This window comes from Schistocerca americana, chromosome X, assembly GCF_021461395.2.
Source record: "Schistocerca americana isolate TAMUIC-IGC-003095 chromosome X, iqSchAmer2.1, whole genome shotgun sequence".
NCBI lineage: Eukaryota > Metazoa > Arthropoda > Insecta > Orthoptera > Acrididae > Schistocerca > Schistocerca americana.
The window spans coordinates 701377655-701393725 of NC_060130.1; the positions used below are offsets into that span (position 1 = coordinate 701377655).

The following is a 16071-nucleotide window of genomic DNA, read 5'->3' on the forward strand; positions in this document are numbered from 1 at the left end:
AAAAGCTGTCCCAGTGTTTGCCTGATGAGACAGTGGGAAACAATGGAAAACCTAGGTCACGTTTTCCCGACGGGTTTTTGAAACTTGTTTTACCGAATGAAAATCTAACTGCGCTTGATGCCTCGCTGAAGAAGCTGCCCCGATAATTATGTGTATTGATCTGGGAAAACCATGAAGAACCAGCCTCTAAAAGGTCAGCCCGGTATTTAATTACGACGCAAACGGCCACCGACTAAAACATCATGCTTGGTTTTGTTCCTCAAAAGATATAACGCTGCATTTATGTCCAGCCTCATAGAATTATTAACACTACGTAGACACAATGATAACCAGACATCATCACAATTGTCAATATATCTGCTTCTGTCTTAATTTAGTCATCCTACAGATATCGACGAAAAGTTTTCAGTAAATGTTTCCATGTAAGTTTTGCCAGTACATTTTCAGAAATATACATACATTTTTGCTGTGGGTGTGGACTGGACGTGGAGGCGCTATAGTTGTCATTATATTTCTGTTCGGTTCAAGTAGTTCAAATGGCTCTGAGCACTATGGGACTTAACATCTGAGGTAATCAGTTCCCTAGAACTTAGAACTACTTAAACCTAACAAGCCTAAGGACATTACACACATCCATGCCCGAGGCAGGATTCGAACCTGCGACCGTAGCAGTCGCGCGGTTCCAGACTGAAGCCCCTAGAACCGCTCGGCCACAACGGCCGGCTTTTCTGTTCGGAAAAAGTGTAGTTCAGGTATTATTATATGGCCCTCCTGGTGTTGTTGTTTTCATGATTTCGTAAAAACCGTTAGAGGTGAATACTGGAATGATGTTTCTAATTGGGCTACAGTCGACGCATACGCTCCTTCCTTCACAAATGCATCAGTAATTTGTTTAGCAACCTCGAAGTAGGCGAGGCCAAGTTTAATCCTTTCAATTCCTACGGGAAGCAGCGTATAACCCAAGCTGATACCAAATTAGGAAACCCTTCAATGTAAGGACGACCTATTGTGCCGACTAGAACAGCTACACTCCAGTAAGGAATGTAATGCCTTACATGTCGAGTTGATGTAATTAAACAGAGGGAGACGAAATGTGGTTGTAATAAATAAAGTAGAAGTTGTAATAAGAACCTCGTATAATTTTTTCACTGTCTTAATTTTATATTATGTTTATCACTGTCTTAATTTTAAGAGATATTTTCATGGAGTTTTTCACCGTGGAAAAATCGCGAGAACGAATGGATGGAGTAGAAATCACTCTGCTCGAAATCGAAATTCAAATAAAAAAATTTCTAACAGTTTTGTTGTGTCAATTTTGAAAACCTTAAATAATCGTAGGACACTCTTTGTGACTACCATATATTAATAAAAGCTTCCATAGAAACGCTTGTAGCCTCAAGAATTATATGACCCCCAAGTACAGTAAAACCATGTTCAGATACAGATATGCAACGCTGTTCCACTTCTGTGTAAAGTGATATAACCGATATAAAATTCTTCGGCCAATGTTGACACAACAGAGCTAAAATGATCACTCGGTATTCCAAAATCCTAAAACATACATTTCCATTTGTGTGGGTGTTTACGTCCGAACGACAGCGCTACATCACGCTTCTCAAAGAGACGCGTCGTGCTGTTTGGTCATCCGTTGCCTATATAGGTTGATGGACACGACTTTTCTTGCCGCTAGCACTTCACGTGGAACGCTCACACAGCAAAGCCCCGTTTACATATTAGCGAGTCCATAACGGTGAAGAGCGCAATGCTGCTGACACATCCTTGCTGCGGAGGCCGTTTAGAGAACAGCTTGTCGACGTCCAAGACAAATCTTCTTCGTCGGAGCCAAGCTTGAAACTTGTGGCATCACCAGGCCTCTTCAAAAACGTTGAACTGCTTTAACCCAGGACATAATTTTCATTGGAACGCACATTGTCTCATTCGCATCTATGCATACAAAACAATTGCAGAATGTTCCTCAATTTGGATAAATCAGGCCAATTATGAAGCAGTACATAAGCTCTTCGACGATAAAAAAACGCTGTGATGAATAATCTAATGTTAGACTATTTATGAGGTACAAACATTTATTGGTGAGAAAATTGTATTACGTGTTTCGACAGTGCGCTTTAGTTGTCAGTTTCCTTTATGTTCATAAGAAAAGGAGACGGAGAAAATTACTCTTACTGTTTCATTCATATTCTATATTATACTGCTCTCATGCCATTTATGAAATACATCCGCAATGTAGCTTGTTCCTTTCTGTCACCTTTACAAAATTAACACCCAATGCACGTAATGTTTCAGATGAGTTTCTTTCTTTGAGCAGGGATTGTCACTGCTGAATTTTTCTGCTTAACGTGACTGATAACAACTGCAAGTTACTCATATAGTGCCTGACTAACCCATAGTTAATCCTTTCTAGTTTTGCTTTACATTCTGTTGCTAAAAGTGAAATTAGGGTAGCTGATGAATTGGAATTGATGACCAACAGAAAACCTCTAATCTGTGGCCGTGACACCCTTTCTTGTTTTACAGCGTATTTCTTTGCGGTAGTAAATGAATTTCCTACGGGTATATCCATATATAATTAGCAATTACACAAGAACATATTTTTACAGTTAAATGAATAATTTTTCATTGGAATTATTGCTTTTCAAAGGAAAAACAGCGTATACTGTTTTTGTGTCTAGAAACACACCAGTGAAACATTGGAAAGAAAACTGAAAATAGAATGTTAATGCGTCCTTACATTTCAGATCTTTAAAGTTCCTAGATAATTTTATATTCTAGAAAACTACGTCATTGTGTATTAGAGTATACATCTAAAGTAATGTTCGCAAGTGATCATCGAAACAAACGAAATGACAGTGCCACATTGGTCCTATGTAATATGACTTCGTCCGCAACTCGCGGTCGTGCGGTAGCGTTCTCGCGTCCCGCGCCTGGGTTCGATTCCCGGCGGGGTCAGGGATTTTCTCTGCCTCGTGATGACTGGGTGTTGTGTGTTGTCCTTAGGTTAGTTAGGTTTAAGTAGTTCTAAGTTCTAGGGGACTGATGACCATAGATGTTAAGTCCCATAGAGCTCAGAGCCATTTGAACCATTTAATATGTCTTCTGTGTTCGCGTGACCAATAAATTGCTGCTTGACACTAATAACTGCAACATTTTTATTTCGCAACGGGCGATTCGATTTAATTAAGTGTGTTTTATAGCCTAGAAACATGGTGCAAAGTAGCAGGTAGACATTTCTTGCCGGTGACGTACACACGTATTACCCAAATTACCTTAAGATGACGACAGCGACGTTACGCTGTGTAGACCGCCCGGAGTTAATGGACAACGATCTTCTTTGCGAGGTGTGAAAGTTAACTTCCAATGATGTGTGCAATTTCGGCATGTTTCATTTTTTTTCTCTCTCTCTCTCTCTCTCCATCCCGCATACACACACATCAAAATTTGATTTGATTGTTACGCAAATCAACGCGCGGAACCGGTCTTTAGTCTTTATACAGAATCTAAATTGCATAGTTTCCCTTTGCAGGGTACCCTGGGAAGGGTGCGTGATGCCCATGTAAGTTTCTCGATACTTATTTCTGTATAGGATTTATGTTCCTAGGAGCGTACATTGGTTCATGAACCACAAAAGCTCCGTGTACAAATGGCACACACAATACATCTGGTACAAACGCATGCGGTAACTGGAAGCTGTTTCTTGCGATAATTTGATAACTTCAGAGATTTCAGGTCATCATTCAGTGGTCCATAACAAAAGCCCACAAAACGAGCTGAACAGACCGCATCTATAGTCTTTTAGCACTGCTGACTTGATTGGTTCCAAAGTGGTGCTGTAGTTAAGACACTGGGCTCGTATTCGGGAGGACAGCGATTCAAATTTCAATCCTGCCATTCTCTTTTACGTTTTCCGTGGCTTCCCTAAACCGTATAAGACAGGTGCCGGGATGGTTCCTTTGGACAGGACGTTAAACTATACTTTCTTCCTTTTTTCCACAAAAAGAAACAGGTTCTGAGTAGCGTTTTTCATTATTATTTCTGCAGTGTAGCACAACGTTAATTTTCGTCTGCATCAAAATTGATCTCGCATGCAGAGAAAAGCAGTCATAAATGTTAACGAAGTGTTAGTCTCGTTATTACGAATGTTACTATAAATTACTTACAGAGATAGTTATGAGAGGTACATGATTTAAAGCGTATCTGTGGGAAGTTTACAGCTGTTAGCAACAGATGAAATATATATTTTTTGTGCAGCAACATTTCGCTGCCTATCTGGCTACTACAGCTAAGCGTTATATACAAAAAGCTAAGCGTTATATAAAAAAAGAAAAACAAAAAAGAAATGTGACATTAACAGTAACGATATTGCAGAATTTTCAGATAAATGGAAGCAGCAAAATAGTGAAAAACATGCTTATCTCTTTTGCAGACTTGTTACAAGTTCCATAAACTTAACAGCATTATACTTTAAGAGCCAAGACCTGTTATCAATAAATCTACAGACATTTTGGAGTATAAGTAAGGCATTTACTGTGACACTGTATGTTATGGTAGTGTAATGAAATTTACTAAGTATGGTAGTATAAAAAAGCACTTCTCCAAGAAATAACCTGTCGCTCTTAAAAATGACATTCAGGCTCGTGACGCCTTTTAGATATGGCTGTCATATAGCGGTACATTACAGAAATTGCATTCTCTTACATGTAAAACGCATATCTGACACTCATTTGTGCCCGAACTGAATTCCCGTATATGAGATCATCGATACCGTTCCGTAAGAAAAGCGAATGCTGTCTTCATTGCATACTTTTTCTCCGGGACTTAATCTATCAGGCAGCCCACGTTATGTTTACGTACATTGTTCTAAATGTACAACGAAAGTGTCACTAACAATTTCGGCCGATGTAGTTTCACGAACGCGTACTAGAAACTCTGTTTCAAATTTCTGTCTCGTCAAAACTAGCTGAACCTCTGAGAATATGCCTTTATAGAATGTTTTTCTTACGTAGCTTGCGAATTAGTGACGACAGCGCACAGTTCATACACAAGTGGCATTGAAGACTGACAGGCGTAATAATTAATTCCACTTGGCTGAAGAACTCTGACAACCTCCTTAGAAATGGAAAAGTAAACATAGGCCTGCATAGAAAGGAAATAATAACGATTTATTTACCGGAGAAAAGAAATAATAACGATTTATTTACCGAGGTATTAAGTACTGGAAATGACTCAGGTACGCATCACACTTCTGGTAGAATCTAGAAACTTCTACAAAATTTCTGTTCATAATTGCTATAGTATACTGACAAGAACTCCAAAATTTTGCTCGCGAAATTTCTTTAAAAAAGTTACATTAACTTCACTGTCGAACATCGTCAATGTAGAACCGTGAAAAATCACAATATCGTTAAAACAATGGACAGTAATTTTTTTTACTTGACAGTAACGCGTCGCTGTAACCGGTAGCATATAAACCTTAGTAGACATATGGCCGATAAAGAGTAAGAGCGAGAAGTTGCAGAATCGGCTACAGCTATACGGACTTACTGGTGACAGAATGTTTGACAGGACCTGTTGCATCAAATCTCCCGCCATCACTGCTTCACCACTCACAGTTACGGGCGCGTACCGCTTAAATTTGGAAGTATTTCTATAAAACTTAAGAACTGGCAAAGATGTCGGCGAAGACGAGATCGAATCGAAAGAGATAAAGAGTGCAAGTTGGACTTACGAGGAGACGACGAGTCGGCGAGGCAGCAGCAGCAGCACCGGAAGGCGCAGGGGAGGAAGAGCCATCCCAGAAGAACGGCTGTGCGCCCGCTGCTGGCTACACGGCAGAAAGGAAGGGAGAGAATGGCGATGCAAGCCAGGGAAGGAGACAGGGCTGGTGACCTTGTAGGCTCGAATGGTCGCCGGCCGGCTCTGTTGCCAGGCAGCCTACCAGGATACCAGCTGGACGGGCACGCTCGAGCGCGGCCCAAATCACAGCCCGGCTGGACCACTATCCTCCGCCGCGGGACGTCGCTTACAATACTGCCGACATATGTTCCCCAACATTTTGACGACAGCCGCCGTCCTACTACCGTACACGCGTCCCCAGCGCTACAGTGGGTGGGGGTGACGTCGCTTTGCTAGCAGACTCGAGACGTGTGCGTCATCGCAGACCGCGGCTGATTTTGATAATTTTCGGTAGTTCGTTGAGAGAGCCCTCGCACGACTGCACTAGAACAGATGTTCGTAGGATGTAAGAGTCGGAAACGGTGCGCGAGAAACAACGAGCGCGAGAAATCGTGCTTCGTGACAATAACTGGAGAAATAAAGAGGATTTCATAAACCACTTGCGTGAAGCAGCAAATAGAGCTTTGCGACTCGCGTTCACTTGTTTCGAAACGACACAGTAACGTTAAACAAAGACGGACACGGCGTCTCTCGTCGGCAGATAAGCGAGAGTGAGGAGGAGGGTGTGCGAGACGACAGAGTAGCGGTTACTTACTGGTGGCGCGTCGGCGCGGCGGAAGGCTGTGGAGCGTGGCGCGCACAGGCGGCGAGTGGCGGCGGTCCCGCCTGCGTGCGGCGCGCTGGGAGGGCCCCGCGCGAGAGGAAGCTGCCACCTGCCCGCCGCCGCCGCCACGGCCACGCTGAGATGGCCGCAGCTACCACAACCGGTTTCCCCGGCTGGCCTCGGGCTGCGCTGCCCGGCCGCCGCAGCGCTGCTCGGCAACAGACGCACGCCTGCCGCGCCGCGCCGTGCCGCAACAAAAACACACACAGCTGCCGCGGCCCGGTCACTCCGCTCCGAACAAAGGAGACGTCTCCTAGCGCACCACTTTCTTCTGCTTCAAAAACCGGATACGACGGCCTCCGCCACCGCCGCGCTCCTCTACGCGTGTCGACGGGCGCAACGTGCGACGATCGACCGCTCGAAAAGCCCGCCTTTCGGTTCCCGCCGTCGGAAACTGCTCTCGAAAACGACGAAAAAAACATCCTCTCCGACGGAGAACCGTTAAATATTTAGGCTTGCACCGATGGGGACGCGAATAGACTGTTTTCCGACACAATTCGAAGAAACTAAAGCGATGCCCGGTACTTTGTGAACTACAACAATGCTAGCGTCTGCGAACCAGCAGGGTCCTTTCTTGCGAGTAGCTCTCGAGACTTACATCGGACTCGACAGCCTCACGGGAATACACCTTAAACTAGCACAACTTTTATTTTATGGACATTTCGAAATATGGGAACGATATTTTCGCAGCGGGACACGTAATTTTTTCAAAATGGTTCTGAGCACTATGCGACTTAACTTCTGAGGTCATCAGTCGCCTAGAACTTAGAATTAATTAAAGCTAACTAACCTAAGGACTTCACATAATCCATGCCCGAGGAAGGATTCGAACCTGCGACCGTAGCGGTTGCTCGGTTCCAGACTGTAGCGCCCAGAACCGCACGGCCACTCCGCCCGGCGTAATTTTATGGTTCAAATGGCTCTGAGCACTATGCGACTTAACTTCTGAGGCCATTAGTCGCCTAGAACTTAGAACTAATTAAACCTAACTAACCTAAGGACATCACACACATCCATGCCCGAGGCAGGATTCGAACCTGCGTCCGTAGCGGTCGCTCGGTTGCTGACTGTAGCGCCCAGAACCGCAAGGTCACTCCGGCCGGCGTAATTTTTTCATTTACATCTAAATCTACATGGCTACTCTGCAAACATACTTAAGTGTCTGGCACAGGGTTCATCTACCCAACTTCACACTAATCCTCTATTATTCCACTCTCGAACAGCACGGGGAAAAAACGAACACATACGAAAAAATGGCTGACACCGAAATAAGTGTCCAAGGAATAGAAAAGCAACTGAAATCACTCAACAGAGGAAAATCCACTGGACCTGACGGGATACCAATTCGATTCTACACAGAGTACGCGAAAGAACTTGCCCCCTTCTAACAGCCGTGTACCTCAAGTCTCTAGAGGAACGTAAGGTTCCAAATGATTGGAAAAGAGCACATGTAGTCCCAGTCTTCAAGAAGGGTCGTCGAGCAGATGCGCAGAACTATAGACCTATATCTCTGACGTCGATCTGTTGTAGAATATTAGAACATGTTTTTTGCTCGCGTATAATGTCGTTTTTGGAAACCCAGAATCTACTCTGTAGGAATCAACATGGATTCCGGAAACAGCGATCGTGTGAGACCCAACTCGTTTTATTTGTTCATGAGACCCAGAAAATATTAGATACAGGCTCCCAGGTAGATGCTATTTTCCTTGACTTCCGGAAGGCGTTCGGTACAGTTCCGCACTGTCGCCTGATAAACAAAGTAAGAGCCAACGGAATATCAGACCAGCTGTGTGGCTGGATTGAAGAGTTTTTAGCAAACAGAACACAGCATGTTGTTATTAATGGAGCGACGTCTACAGACGTTAAGGTAACCTCTGGCGTGTCACAGGGGAGTGATATGGGACCATTGCTTTTCACAATATATATAAATGACCTAGTAGATAGTGTCGTAAGTTCCATGCGGCTTTTCGCGGATGATGCTGTAGTATACAGAGAAGTTGCAGCATTAGAAAATTGTAGCGAAATGCAGGATGATCTGCAGCGGATAAGCACTTGGTGCAGGGAGTGGCAACTGACCCTTAACATAGACAAATGTAATGTATTCCGAATACATAGAAAGAAGGATCCTTTATTGTATGATTATATGATAGCGGAACAAACACTGGTAGCAGTTACTTCTGTAAAATATCTGGGAGTATGCGTGCGGAGCGATTTGAAGTGGAATGATCATATAAAATTAATTGTTGGTAAGGCGGGTACCAGGTTGAGATTCATTGCGAGAGTCCTTAGAAAATGCAGTCCATCAACAAAGGAGGTGGCTTACAAAACACTCGTTCGACCTATACTTGAGTATTGCTCATCAGTGTGGGATCCGTACCATATCGGGTTGACGGAGGAGATAGAGAAGATCCAAAGAAGAGCGGCGCGTTTCGTCACAGGGTTATTTGGTAACCGTGATAGCGTTACGGAGATGTTTAGCAAACTCAAGTGGCAGACTCTGCAAGAGAGGCGCTCTGCATCGCGGTGTAGCTTGCTCGCCAGGTTTCGAGAGGGTGCGTTTCTGGATGAGCTATCGAATATATTGCTTCCCCCTACTTATACCTCCCGAGGAGATCACGAATGTAAAATTAGAGAGATTCGAGCGCGCACGGAGGCTTTCAGACAGTTGTTCTTCCCGCGAACCATACGCGACTGGAACAGAAACGGGAGGTAATGACAGTGGCACGTAAAGTGCCCTCTGCCACACACCGTTGGGTGGCTTGCGGAGTATAAATGTAGATGTAGATGTAGATGTTTCCGTGCGAGCTCTGATTTCCCTTATTTTATTATGATGATCGTTTCCCCCTACGTAGGTCGGCGTCAACAAATTATTTTCGCATTCGGAAGAGAAAGTTTGTGATTGAAATTTCACGAGAAGATCCCACCGCAACGAAAAACGCCTTTATTTTAATGATTTCTACCCCAAATCCTTTGTCAGGTCACGTCCGTGACACTCTCTCCTCTGTTTCTCGATAATACAAAATGTGCTGCCATTCTTTGAACTTTAACGATGTATTCCGTTAATTCTATCTGGTCAGAATCCCACAACGCGCAGCAGTACTCTAAAACAGGACGGATAAGCATAGTGTAGGCAATCTCTTTAGTAGATCTGTTGCGTCTTCTAAGTGTTCTGCCAATAAAACGCAGTGTTTGGTTCGCCTTGTCCGTAACATGTTCTTTGCGTTCTTTGCGATTTAAATTTTTCATAATTGTAGTTCTTAGGTATTTAGTTGAATTTACGGCCTTTAGGTTTGATTGATTTATCGTGTAACCGAAGTTTAACGGATTCCATTTGGTACTCGTGTGGATGACACCACACTTTTCATTATTTGGGGTCAACTGCCGATTTTCGCACTATACATGTCTATCTGAATCTTTTTGCAATGGTTTTGATCTTCTGATCATCTACAAACAACCTAAGACGGCTGCTCAGATTGTGTGGTTAATCCATCTAACATTGGTATATTTGCGGAAAAATGTGGAGGGTGATTCCAGGAAACGGGATGTTTTGAAGTTTGTGTTGGTTGCCCTGGGCCACTGTTAACGTTCATTAACATATAGAAACAAGTTTACACTATCTTGCCATTTAGTTAAAACGAACATTTGGAGTGGTGGGCAACTTGCTTTTGCCATCGAACCGTTTTACAGAAACAACGACAATACGGGGGATGCATGTAGAGAATTTCATCGTCAGTGCAATTTAAGACGCCACGATCACCTTCCATATGCACATGCAACTACACGTCGATACGTGATTTTGAGGAAACAGGTTCAGCAATGAGAAAGAATCCGCCAGGCCGTGTGCGAAGCGTTCGTACACCAGACGATATCGAAGTTGCGTGGAGTGTTGTCATAAAAGGTCCACATCGTTCAGTCGACATCTACATACATACTCCACAAACCACCGTACGGTGCATGGCGGAGGGAATCTTGTACAACTACTAGCTATTTCCTTTCATGTTCCACTCGCAAAGCCGGCCGCTGTGGCTGAGCGGTTCTAGACGCTTCAGTCTGGAACCGCGCTGCTACTACGGTCGCAGGTTCGAATCCTGCCTCAGGCATGGATGTGTGTGATGTCCTTAGGTTAGTTACATTTAAGTAGTTCTAAGTCTAGGGGACTGATGAGCTCAGATGTTAAGTCCCGTAGTGCTTAGAGCCATTTGAACCACTTTTAAACCACTCGCAAATAGAGAGAAGGATAAATGACTGCCTGAATACCTCCTTATGAGCCCTAATTGCTGGTATCTTAGTTGAAACGCGACATGCCGCTAGGTTGCCTCGGGGATGGGAGGACTGGGCAAACAAGGCGTCAACACCATCCGTGAAAAATTTTAAATACATCTTATTACAATCATCATGACAATGTAAAAATTAACAGTCCAATAAAAAATGTCAGCTGAAGTTCAAAAGAATAAGTTTCAACTCGGACACCACCGGTAAATCAGGACGGTTCACATGCTAGACCTGTCAAGAAACTCAGACACCATCTCACTCTAAAACGCAGACGTAAAACAACCTTGAAATGCATGCAGTAACAACAGATTAAATTAACGCTTTACATACAAACTTAATTATCCCTGAATGCAATCAATCTTAAGTAAAATTTTTATACAACACACAAGCGTTCAAACGGCGAGCACGCTACGCACCTTAACCAATTATCAATCAGTCCAGTAGGCAAATTAAATACGCTCAAAGATTAGCAAATGTGTGAAAATTTGGGGGAACGCACATGCGCTCAAATAAGAATTAGAACCCTAGCATCAAATCACTCACCAAGTTTGGCATGCAAGTAATATTACGCGACATGCATGTTAGCGGGAGTATAATCGTTCTATAGCTAGCTTCAAATGCAGGTTCTATAGATTTTCTCAATAATGATCCTCGAAAAGAACGTCGTCATCCCTCCGGGGATTCCCATTTAAATTCAAGAAGCATTTCCGTAATATTTAGCGCGTCGTTCGACCCTGCCAGTAACAAATCTACCAGCCCGCCTTTGAACTGCTTCGATGTCGTCCTTTAATCCGACCTCATGGGGATCCCAAATACTCGAGCAGCACTCAAGAATAGGTCGCGCTAGCGTCCTGTATGCGTTCTCCTTTGCAAATCATCCACAATTTCCCAGAGTTCTCCCAATAAACCGAAGTGGACCATTCGCCTTCCCTTCCACAATCCTCACATGCAAGTTGTATTTCATAACGCATTCCACCGTCACGCCCAGATATTTAAATGACGTGATTGTGTCAGGCAGCACGCTACTAATGCTCTATTCGAATGTAACGGGTTTGTTTTTCCTACTCATTCGCGTTAACTTATATTTTTCAAGATTTAGGGCTAGCTGCCATTCATCATGCCAATTAGAAATTTTGTCTAAGTCATCTTGTATGCTCCTAGGGTCATTAAAAGTCGCTATCTTCCCGCACACTACAGCATTATTTGCAAACAACCATAGATTGCGGCCTACTACCACAGCATCATCTGCAAACAACTATTGATTGCTGCCTACCTTGTGCACCGGATCATTTATGTATATAGAAAATAATAGCGGTCCTGTCACACTTCGCTGGGGCACTCCTGACGATACCCTTGTCTCTGATGAACACTCGTCATCGAGGACAATGTACTGTGTTCTATTATTTAAGAAGTCTTCGAGCTACTCACATATCTGGGAACCTATTTCATATGCTAGTACCTTCGTTAAAAGTCTGCAGCGGGGTACCGTGCCAAATGATTCGGAAATCTAGAAATATGGAATCAACCTGTTGCCTTTCATCCATAGCTTGCAGTATCATGTGAGAAAAGGGCAAGGACAGTTTCGCACGAGTGATGCTTTCTAAAACCGTGCTGATTCGTGAACAGAAGCGTTTCAAAAATGGTTCAAATGGCTCTGAGCATTATGGGACTTACCTTCTGAGGTCATCAGTCCCCTAGAACGTAGAACTACTTAAACCTAACTAACGTAAGGATATCACAGATATCCATGCCCGAGGCAGGATTCGAACCTGCGACCGTAGCGGGCGCGCGGTTCCAGACTGAAGCGTTTAGAACCGCTCGGCCACAACCGCCGGCAGAAGCTTTTCAGTCTCAAGTAAATTCATTATATCTGAGCTGAAAATATGTTCAAGAATTCTGCGGCAAATCAATGTTAAGGATATTGATCTGTTATTTTGCGGGTCCGTTCTTTTACCCTTCTTACATACAGGAATCGCGCTTTTTTTCCTTTCGCATGGGACTTTGTGCTGGACGAGAGATTTGTGATAACTCAAAGTTAAGTATGAGACCAGTGTTATAGAGTACTCTCTGTAAAACCGAATCGGGATTTCATCCAGACCTGATGACTTATTTGTTTTCAAATATTTCAGCTGTTTCCGTTGTCATGCTTCGGCCTTACAGTTGCATAGTTCAAATGTTCGAAGAATATTGGTACATAACGTACATTTCCATCCATACAAGTTGAAGATTGGTTAGAAACTCAAACTACTATGACGTAAATTCTGTGAACGGATGAGTCTGTCAACAATCTGCAGATTTCGGACGAAGGCTGTTTCAGTTTTAATGGATCTGTTAAAAGGAAAATTTTCGTTGTTGGGCACAAAAAAATCCTATCAGCTACATCAACGTCCATAGTACGAGGATAAAGTTACTGTGTGGCGTGTTGTGTCATCATACGGCAAAAAATGTCCTTATTTTTTTGAGGACGAGAATTGTCTTGCGACTACAGTGACATCTAATAGACAAGTCGCCTTGCCTGAATCCTTAGTTGTGTAAAAACTTCAGACATTGAAACAAATTATTAACAACGGCTAGTTCCAGCAAGACGGCCTGAAGTCGCACAAAGCACGAATATCGATGGCTGCTGTGCACCATGTTTTTGGCAACCGTATAATTTCGAGAAATGGTGACATTCTATGGCCTCCCAGACCCTCTTATCTGTCAGCGTGTGTTTGTTCTTGAGTGGTCACCCTAAAAGAAAAGTGTACTGTAGTCGACCTGCTACAGTGAAAGAACTGAAAGTTAAGGTCGGAGAAGCAGTTTCCCAAATTCCTGTTCAAATGTTGCTTCGAACCATTCGCACTTTGTCTAAGATACCGGTGGAACGTCTGCACAAAAATGGATCTCACCTGCAGGATGTTACCTTCAAAAAGTAAATTTACTTTGTGTGTTCTTAAATTGTATTATTTTTTACTATTAAATGAGATACACTGGTGTGCAAAACTTAATGACGAAAATAAATTTGGCATGATATGTCACTGCCCAGTAACATAGCTCGGTGAAACTTGGACCATACATAGAAAGAACTGCTAACAGTATGGTACAGACGGTAACTGAAAGTAATACGCAATGAGACGAACAGAAATAACGCTTTTATTCAAATCGAATAATTACACAAAAGTTACTGCCATCATTGTCCCCCTGACAACGAGAAAGGCGGGGTACAGTTATTAATAGTGTGTGTCATCAACGCTGAGGGCAACGCATGCTTTGCGACGTGCTTCCACTCCGGCCACAAGGTAGGTATGGAGTTTTTGTGCTAGGTTGTTCCATTCCTCCACTAACGCAGTTGGAAACTAATGGATGGTCTCAGACGCACGTGGGCTGCGGTCGTGCTGAAATACATCTCCCTAGAGCGTCCCACACATGCTAGATGGGATTTAAGACGGGACCAGTCCCTTCGGGGAATACCATCTCGTTCCAAGGGCTGAATATACCCCTGAAAATTCGCACAGTGGGAAGGAGTACAGTGTTACAGTATCGTTCAGTGTGTGTACTGTGTTCAGCCATCACGTCGTATTTTTACATATCACAGTTACTCATAGATCTTTCTGACGTGGATACGTCTAGAAGGCCAGAGCCAGGAACGGGGTACCATTCAGTGAAGCAGAAGTGAAACGTTTACAGTGTAATATAGTTTGAGTTATAGCTCCAAAATTAGTTATGTCAACAAAAATAAAGTTATGTCACTCTCAGAGTAATGTTACTATAATCTGTTCACTTTTTCTCGTTCCCTGAACAGAAGGGAACGTATGGTGCGGAGGGAGAGTAACAAGAGCGTATATACATGGACATTTATCTTCACATGTGGTACATATTCGTAGCACGCCATTAAGACAAAGAAACAAACGCACTACTGTTCACGACAACCCTTAAGATTGGTAGATCGCATGCGTTAGCAAAATTTGCAAAAGGCACGAAACGTCCTTAACTACATCAACTAGTTCTGAGATGAATTATGAGGCTCAGCGAAAAAGGAAAAGTAGTTGGTAAAATAGCTGCTCCAGCACTGAGTTTGCACCGGCGGGTGACATTTGGCAACCTATTTCACCGTTATATAGGCCTACCTTACAACAAATATGTATTAAGTAAATGAATGAAAATGCTCGTCATACATAAATAAATCAAAACTAAAATCAATGATAAATATATGTTTACACACTTATATTACTGATATTTTTCTTGCTTTGGTATCAAAATAACTCCTCTATGATGACGTACAAAGCCAAACATTCGGCAAGCTCATGTTCAACACACGGCGTTGCTAGCTCACACAGCTGTAAATGGTCTATTGTTGACTTCAGGTACATTATAATAACGTTAAGCTCAGAAAATGATCTTTTTCCACTCGCCACTGTCACCGGCTGTGTTTGCAAAATTCGTAAGGTAATACTTACGTTGCGTGCAAAGCCACATTCTTTGTATGAGTTTCAAAGTTTCACTTTGCGTGCTACAAGGCTTTACCAACGTTCAGACTAGTTATCGGTTCGTCTTGAATATTGACAAGACTGCTGTCCTTAGCCTGGCCGTGACTAGAGCTGTCGCACGGTTTGGAACACTTTTCATCTAGAACGCCAGATGATATGTCTTTAATATTACTGATGTCGTACAACCAATAAAAGCTCACTTTGCCTTTTAAGCTGTTTAAATGTTTCACTGGCAGTACATATCATAACATCCAGTACTTTAAAGTATATTTCTATTTTGTACTGCGATTCTGAATCTTCAATTTTCTCGTGTTCTCCTACATACTGGAACTGTTTCTTCTTCCGTCCATTCGTATCTACTGTGTACCATATACAGTCGGTTTATTTATATCGGGCTGGTCTGCGAGGTGTTGTTTAAATCATTTACCAAGTCTCGAGCTGGTTTGCCAGTTCCTTAGCGTGTAGTGGGTAACCTTGGAGTCTGTCATCCTCTCGGTAGTTTGTGAACACTCTGTTGTCTTTCTGAGTAAGTCAATGACTTTCGATATATCTGTGTAATTCTTCGTGTGTTTTTGCTGACATAATTAATGTGGAGTAAAATACCATAACTGAAAACCACTGAAGAAAGGAACGTAAAATTACACATAAGGTTTGCCAAAATAACAGCAAATTGTCCGTATTTTCGTCTTCGCTTATTTCAACCAGTGTGTCACAGACCTCTCCTCTTCTATATTTAAGAGAGGCGACTGAATCACCCAC

At 43.0% G+C, this 16071-nt stretch overlaps 1 long non-coding RNA gene across 2 annotated transcripts in view; it reads right to left on the bottom strand.

The window, feature by feature from the left end:
• Positions 1–6632, bottom strand: part of LOC124556194 — a 57747-nt gene extending 51115 nt beyond the window's left edge. The window contains exon 1 of one of the 2 annotated variants that reach the window (XR_006968606.1): positions 6506–6632. This is a non-coding gene — a long non-coding RNA (uncharacterized LOC124556194). Of the gene's footprint in view, positions 1–5743; positions 6277–6505 lie in introns of those variants that run through there. The other variant, XR_006968605.1, reaches the window with a different exon arrangement.
• Positions 6633–16071: the final 9439 nt, after the last annotated feature.